This window comes from Oenanthe melanoleuca, chromosome 2 (assembly GCF_029582105.1).
Source record: "Oenanthe melanoleuca isolate GR-GAL-2019-014 chromosome 2, OMel1.0, whole genome shotgun sequence".
NCBI classification, from domain to species: Eukaryota; Metazoa; Chordata; class Aves; order Passeriformes; family Muscicapidae; genus Oenanthe; species Oenanthe melanoleuca.
In genome coordinates, this window is record NC_079335.1 from 138,977,001 (window position 1) to 138,985,750 (window position 8,750).

Below are 8,750 nucleotides of genomic sequence, written 5' to 3' on the forward strand. Positions count from 1 at the left end.
TGTATTGCTTGATCTTACATGTCATGTAGGATATGTATTATGTATAATTCACAAGTAATAGATTTCATTTACATATTTGTTTATTTACCTATTTATCTTAGTTAATAGCTGCATTATGTTCGGCATATGGCAATGTAATCCCTTAAAGATATCTCATTAAAAAATAATTTATTAACACCCTATTAACTTTAATAAGAATAATATGAGGGTTTGAAATATTTTGTAAATTTACCAGGCAAACTAATCAAAAGCCATGGTTAGCTAGTAGCAGGGTAACTAATTACAGTTACCATTGGAATAGTAATTTTAAATATGCTTCACTGCTGAACTTAAAAAGTCCACCTTATTTCCTTCATCCTGAATACAAAAAAATAGAAGGAATCAGATTTTGATGTCCTATACATGAGTATCACTCAGGGAAATCTTGATAATACATTTTCTGCTCAATACCTGCACTTAATAATTTTTTAAAAAATTGAGACATAAACCCAAATATTTTATTTCTAGTATTTGCGTGCTGCTTTATAGCCTCTTCTTAGTGCTGGACTAGTTCTACTTTTGTTCAGTTTTTAACATAAAAGGAAAGATTTATCATCCCCATGTTTCAATTCTTAACTGTAGGTCATGCTACTTTCCATCTCAGTAATTTGTAAGAATGTTTTCCCTTCTGGGTGACAACAACATTGCATTTGCTTTGGAAATGTTGTTGCCTTTGAATGTGCCTTTAGCACAACTCCAAGGTGTTGGGACAGATATAAAGACATGTTTTTCCTTCTTTCTCCCATAACTCTCTAAAGTTCTAGGGAATCCTGCCCAAGTGCCAGTTAAATAAGAGTTGTGTCTATTTTTAGGGGGAAAAAAAGACACTGCATATAGTTTCTTATGCATTACATAAGAACAAGCTAAACATGATGTGCAGCTACAGTTTTAGAGTCTAAGCAATTTGTGTGTGACTTTTAAAAGAAAAATAAAACATAGTGTTAGTACTGAAATCTGTGTGAAATCTGTACTGAACTCCGTGTGAAATAAGCAGAAAAATCGTGAAATACCAAAAATAGAAAGAATTGTACTTGGAAAATGAATCAACAGAACTGGTGTTACATAATCATTCTTATATTTAAAACTATTTATCTAATGCTATTCAGGGAAGTTGCAAACTGGAAGGTGTACACATGGTAGAGAACAACACAGTTCTTTGCTGATAAAAAACTCAGGAAGCTGCAAGGAATTTACAAAAAAATTCGAGGGGGGTGCTGTAATAAACATCAAGCATCAAAGCATTGTAATAATTCCTCATAATATTATTATTGGGAAATTGATTGAATTTCCAGATGGATTCTGGAAAGGGGACAGAGTTCCCCCTCATGCTCTTAGTTAATGTGCTGCATTTTACAGTTAAATTCATAGTGCCTGATAATATAAAAACAGAACAAATCAACTCGCTCAAAAATCTGTGTTTGAATTACTAATTTGTGTCTGTAAGAAAATTCTGCAGAGGTTTTAAATGAAACATGGTATCAATTAATTTACCAAATAGGCGACCATTCACTTAAAAAGTTGTATTTGCTTTCAGCTACTGAGCTATGAGCATAGAAGGACATAGTACACACCATGCATATTGGGAATAAGGAAAATATGTGTCTTTTTAAAATCAAAGGACTCATGAATACTCTTGCAGGTGATCAAAAATATTAGGAGGGGTAAAACAAACAAAGAACTCAAAATTCCTCTAAAGCTAATACACAAATAATTTTTTTAAAGCCTGAAGATTCAGACTGAACCATCTCAAAATATTTTATGTGCATATAGGGATTCCTGAAGAGACAAATGAATCCTTTTTGTCAAGGCGTTAGCACTGTCCAGTGTGCATGAACAATATGTCAAGCAAGGACTACAAGAATAAAATCTTCCCTCTCCTAGGAGTTTAGTGACTAGGAATGAACTCAGAACTATCCCTGTGGTTGCAGTATGGCTGCTGGTTACATTAATGTATGGGAATCCTGGGGTCAAGTGTCCCAAATTTGTATGCTCTTTTATGTTTTACTGGTTAGTAAGGCCACCTAGGTGAGAGGTGACACTGGTGCTAGCAGTGAACTTCTGCCTTTTCATGACCCCAGTGAAATTGTTCAGGTCCCCCAATGGTAAAAAAAGAATAGATTTATGCACACTATATTAAAAATGATGTCCATAGGGAAAAAATTATAAACTACAAAACCCTTGCAGAACACTAATTGAATTGTTAAACTGCATTGTTTACAAGCATTTTCATTCAGTCCCATGGACCTCCCAGGCTGAGGGGGCATGGGGAGGTATGAGCTATTTGTAAGCAATTAACTTGCCATGAAGTAATGATGTCAGTTTTGTTGGAATGCCTTCATGGAAAAAAGGTGTGATAAGGAGACATTGCTTTGGACAGTTGGAGTCTGATTATTTTTTGCCTCAGTTCCTAGATTTACATGGCACAATGAAGACTGACAAAATTCTGCCCTTGAGTTCTAGCAGAACTTTCCTGGGAGTGTTTAAATCAAGCCTGAACTTATTATATATGACAGCAATGTAATTGTATTATCTTTTTTGGGGAATACCTGTTCAAAAATTATACTCAAAAATATTAAAAAGCCTTTAAAATTGGCAAGCTCACGAGCTGTTGAAAGTGTTAGCAGAGAGATGCTTCTAAGCTTTCTCACAGATGGCCCCTTTTTTAAAATAAAAAATAAATTATAGAGATCATTCTTCCTTAGAGAAACAAAGAATAAAGACCAGAGTTATATGGCTACAGAATGTAAGACATGTCATTTAGTAACTCTGAAAGGAGCCAATAGTCATGTTGGATAATTAGTTTAACATGAATTTTTTTGTGTAGTTAATGGAAGGAGAATATTGTTGCAGTAAGTAAGGTAAAGTAGAACAGATTACAGGAGGTATAAGGAGTTGAAGACCAAAGTAAAACCAAAAAGCCTTTGCTACATTTGAAGCAGTAGGTCTACAGCAAAGTTTTTAGACAATTGACTTAAGGTTTAGCTGGTGTATTTGGACATTGTTTTTGTACCTGAGACTTCAAAAAGAGGTAGTAAAGAATAAAATTCCAGAATCAAATTATGTCAGTTCAATTTTTTAGTAGAAGTTTGTGTTAGCCTTCTGATTACAAGTAAAAAACATTGCTGATGAATAAATGAATAAATTGTGTCCCTCATTGTTATCTAACCCTGGCAACAACCTATACAACATGCCTTACATTCAGGTGGCTAAATACTGTTACCTGCAAAATATGATGTTCTCATCTAAACAGTCTATTGGGAGTATTGTCTGGGTTGTAATGCCCTTAAATCTGGCCTGGCTTTTTTTTTTTCTCTTCAAAAACCATGTCAACCATTTAACAGAATTTGTGACCACGTGCCTGTGCTTGGACCTTAGCACCCCATTGTTTATTACTACAGACATTGCTTCTTTATTATACTGCCTACACACTCAAATTGATAGAAATGTATGTGAGTCCAGTTAATCTTAAGAAAAGTTAATCTACACAGACAAACCTAAAGTCAAAGCAGAATTCCAATAACCATTGCCCTAAACAAATAACTGTTGCTATTAATGTGAGCAAACTGTTTGCTACAAGTCTAGCAAGCAGTCAGAGAGTGATTGGAATGTGCATCCATGGAAATACAGTTTACAATTACTAGAATTCAATGCGTCATGTCTAGTGCCTGTTAGTGTGTGAAAGACATTAATTTAACTGTTTACTCTAGTTGTCTTCATAAAAAAAGAATTGAAAAGCTTACTTTCTCTGTATGGAAGGCCCATGATTTCCAAGCAATTTGGAACTTCTGTTTCTCAAACAGCTTTTTTAACTTGTCATGACATGCACGAGTTAGCAACCACAATAGTATCTTAATATTTAAGCATACACATACAACCTGTCTTAGTTAAAGACATCAGAAATGTTAAAAATAAGTGTATAAAAATAAGTTTTCTAAGTCAAAAAATTTAATATAATCCTAAGCTCCTCATAGCCTTAGTTTTGAAAGAATATAGTGTGAAAAATGGAAACTAAAAGAGTATGGCCTTTATTAATAGCAGCAGCTGTCATGTATTCATTTTTGTCTCTCTCGGATATTAAAAATGGCTAAATAGAATTGATTAAACTTTGCTTTGGAGCTGTCCTGGGAAGGAAGTGCTATTTCATCCAACAAATTGCATATTTTTTTTAAATTAAGGCTTATAATAAAAATGCTTGGAGATAGTATGCAGCATTCCTTCTGTGATACTATGAAATAAAGAGGGGATAGTGGAACTGTGCTGCCATTTGTCATTTTAGAGCCATAGAAGCCATCTGCAGTCCAGAAGACTATTGCTCAGCTTGCCTGTGGTTTGCAGGACCATATGTGTAAATCATTTTATTCAGCAATAGAACTCAGACCATACTGATTATTTCTGTTAAACAGCGATATTACTGATCTTTTCCTATTCCACAGTTTATTTTTGGAGAAATTATTCTGATTTTCAGATAGTCTAAATATTAGTTGTGCTAGCATTTAGAGAGCACAAGTTGCAAGTAAATTCACTGGAATTTGGGAAGGGGCAATGGGGAAAAGAAGGGATCTTTTTCTAAATACATCAGTAGCACTGTATGCATCTCTCATTTATTAAGACCATGAAAGTTGTAGTACTTAGATATCTAAATAGAGGCATAACAATATATGTTTTTAAAAATCACATTTTTTTGGCCATGAACAAATGTCAAATGTTTAAACATGGTTCGTTGGTAAACACAAAATTCAAGTTACAATTTTAAAATACCTGCTGAGAACCATTTGAAAATATGCAGAATTTTGAATGGACTTTATAGACTATACTAAGAGTTCCAGCAATGACAGAATTTCTAAGTATAACTCTGAGAGAACAAAAAAAACAACCAAAAAACAAAAAGCAAAAAACAAAAACAAAAACAAAAACAAAAACAAAAAAAAAAAAACAAAACAAAAAAAAAAAAAAAAAAAAACAAAACAAAACAAAAAAAAACCACCAACCACTTATGCTTTCATATTTCCCCACCATCTGTAGGCCACACTTTACATCTCTAAATTCAAAGGTCAAGTCCTCTTGAAGTCAAGAAAATTTAGCTTGAATGACGCCTTTAGAGCTGTTCCATTTCTTCTGTTTACATTGAAATCTAGCAAAATAATCTGGCAAAATAATACATTTGGAGGCTGTTTTTACAGGCATGAATACAGAAGAGAAATAGGAGCTTGCTTTTAATATTTTACAAAAGTGATTTAGCAAGGCAGAACAGGAAACTCCATTCTTTCTAGAAACTAAATAAATCACTCTCATGCTACTAATTTCAGAGTTTACTGAAGGTCTCGTGCATGAGCTGGGGCCTGCTTTTTCCCTGGGAATTTTTGTAAATTCTAAGGTGAATGTGAGATGAAATAAACTTCTCTGTGATATAGGAAGAGCCCAATCTGAATTCCAGTGAAACTGCACGGACAGAGTCTTCTGCCTTACACAAAGGAAAAAAAGTCACAGATCACATGCATAACTTACAGAGCCCATGCTGCATCAGACTGGAGAGTGATTCTTAAAGAGAAAACAAGCACAATCCTGTGTATCTGGGAACAGCAGTCCATTTTCTGTCTCCTGTGGGCTGGTGTTGGTGACAGCCAGGAAAGTGAGGGCAGGAAAGTCCTGAGACACTGCTCAGCTGGAGTGATCAGCACCTGCACAGTCCACAGAGACACCAGGGAAAAGAGAGGCCAGGAGAGCAGTGGGGGTTTTACCTAACTTTGTTGTCTTCCTTATGTTCTGTAATTCTATCTCCTTTTCTTATAACCTTAAATATTTCTTAAGGGAGCACTGACTGTGTGAGTGCTCCATCACAGAGGACTTATGTGGACTTCAAGGGAGGATGGAAAATACCGGAGGCACAAACCTTCATGTCTGAGTGGATGTTGCTGAGGAAGGGCATCAGCATTTTGCTGGTGTGGCCTTGGTTGAATCTACAGTTTCAAATCTTAGAAACATTTGTCTGCAACTGGGTCAGTATTTTATTTTCTAAGATTTTTCTTCCCCATGTATTGTGAGTGGTCAAAAGCTTGAGGGGGAGGAGGGAAGCCTTTGCACAAAACACTCAGCCCTGTATATTTGTGCAAAATGTAAAAGAGATGCCTGGCAGGCAAACAGAGAGTACATACTGCCACAGTAAACTGGTGATTGCTTTCAAACCACTGCTTTCTACTTCACTGCACATAAATAAGATCCTCCTAACCTCTTTCCTTGAGTTTGACAAGAAGAAAATCACAAGACTTCCATGCAAAAACAGCTAAAAAAAGTAAGAAAATAATCTTGGAGAAAAAGAGCAGATGGGGCTCACTGCCAGAGCGATGGATCCTGAAGCACTGGAGCTCCTGGTTTGTGTGGTCTAAGACACCATTCTCATTGCCAACTCCAAAGTTGTGTAACTGTGACCATGTCTGCATCTGAAAGCTCTGTTTGCTCTGTCCTGGAAAGGCACTGCAGGTAGAAAGGTGGCCTGATTATACTGCCTGTGAATGGTTGCTTGCTTTTCTATCAGAAGGAGGGATTTTATCATTTTGAGATATTGTGGGTTAACCCCATTAGGAAGATCAGCTCCATACAGCCACTCAATCACTCTCACTCACTCACTCACTCACTCACTCACTCACTCACTCACTCACTCACTCACTCACTCACTCACTCACTCACTCACTCACTCACTCACTCACTCTACCTGTGTGGGAAGGAGGAGAGCATTGGAAGAGTAAAAGCAAGAAAAGTCATGGATCAAGATAAAGACAATTTAACAGGTAAAGCCCGAGCTTCACACAACAAGCAGAGCAAAATAAGGAATTCATTCACTGCTCCCATGGGTGGGAGGTGTCAGCCATCTGCAGGAAAGCAGGGCTTCTTTGTGCATAGCAGTGACTTGGAAAGACAAGGAGCATCACTCCAAGTGTGCTCTTCATTCCTTCTTTCCCAGCTGTTATTGCTGACCATGACTCCACATGGTGTAGGATGCCTCTCAGTCAGGTGGGGTCAGCTGTCTGTCCCTTCCTACCTGTTGCTAATCTGCAGCCCTCACTGCCAGGGAGAACCTTGCAGAAACAGGGGAATCTTGACTCTGTGTAAGAACTGCTGAGCAATAGCTAAAACATCCCTGTGTCACCATCACTATTTTAGTCACAAATCCAAAACAGCACCCAACAGGCTGCTATGAAGAAAGTTAACTCCATCCCTGCCAAAACCAGTACATGAGATAAAGTTATTACCATTCATTATATGCCTCAAATCCATTGAGAAGGGCATTCAGTAGCTTCCTGCTAAATGGAATATCTACCAGAACTATTGGACACAAGTGCCTCTGATCTCTGCATAAAGTTCAGTGTTGACTCCTCCACATGTACAGATGTTCAAGGGAAGCAAGTTCTCGTGATGTCCTCCATGTGCAGAACTTTTGAGTGAATTCGTTAAAAAATCACTTTGAAAAATGTATTTCAGAGATTGGTTCTATTTGTTGCCACCCAGGAGACAGTCATAATTTTCTTTTTCAGCCATTATTTTATTTGGGAACATGAAGCAGAACAATGTTACTTAAGTCTGATGGTTGGAGATTCAAATACTGAAGAAAATTGCTACTTTCCTAGTTTTAAAACAAATTCAACCAATAAAAATACATTAACTTTGAGGTGGATCTTCTTTTAAATATTCTTACCTAAAATAATTTTTAATTATTCTGGAAACAAAGAACAAAAAATGAGAAATTCTGTTTTGGAAAGAGTGAAGCCTTTAGTAACAATTAATATAAAAATTATAATATAATGAGAGATTGCTGGAGGTGATAAAGAGGAACTTGAGGAGATGGGAAAGGAGACATAATTGTCACCATGAAAGCTTTTTAAGAGAGAAGACTTTCAGACTTGGTGCATACAAGAGGTGGAAACAGCACATAATATTTTATTGGGACTGGGACATTGCTGAATGTAGTCCATCCACTTTAGTACACATATCAAACTGTAAATGAGAAGGAAATCAAATCTTTCTATGGATGCTGACATTTGTATATTGGAATGTATGAATTTGCCATCTATGAGCATATCAGTGCTAAAAAAAACTCCCTTATTTGCATGAACATCTTATAAGACTGCTAGTTTTTCCTACTCAGTTTCATTGCAATTGTAGTTATAAAAATGAACCACTCTGTGGTTGGAAGATTTATTATATGTTGAGGGGATACTTATATAGTCTTTGTTGGGTTCTTTTTCTACTCTGAAAGAACATGGGCAAGTTAAAGAGTATTTGTAATTTCTGTTCAAGTCTGTAGATTGCTTGTCTTGCAAGGCTGATATCAATGTCAGTCCTGTGATTTGGCCTGCAGTGTTGAAAATGTTTTTTCTCTGTTTCTTCCAGACAGTGCCAGTGTTATAGTAGATCAGCTGTTGACAATACATATGGGAGTAAAGTAATGAAGCTCAGCTTGGAAAAAATAGCAGTGGTGGTGAGGATGTGAGAACACCTCCTGGGTTTGCCAGCCTGGCTTGCAAAGCTTGGATTGCCCCAGGCTGGGGGATCTGAAGGATCACAGCTCTGTTGTGTCCCTTCACAGCACTCATGTCTGTCTGATTTGCTGGTGCTTGTTGCCAGCATCACACCTCTCAAGGATTCAGAGCCTGTTTAGCAGGGAGTTCATACTTCTGCAGCCTGCTTGCTAAGGGGGAAATGCTAAATTTCTGAAA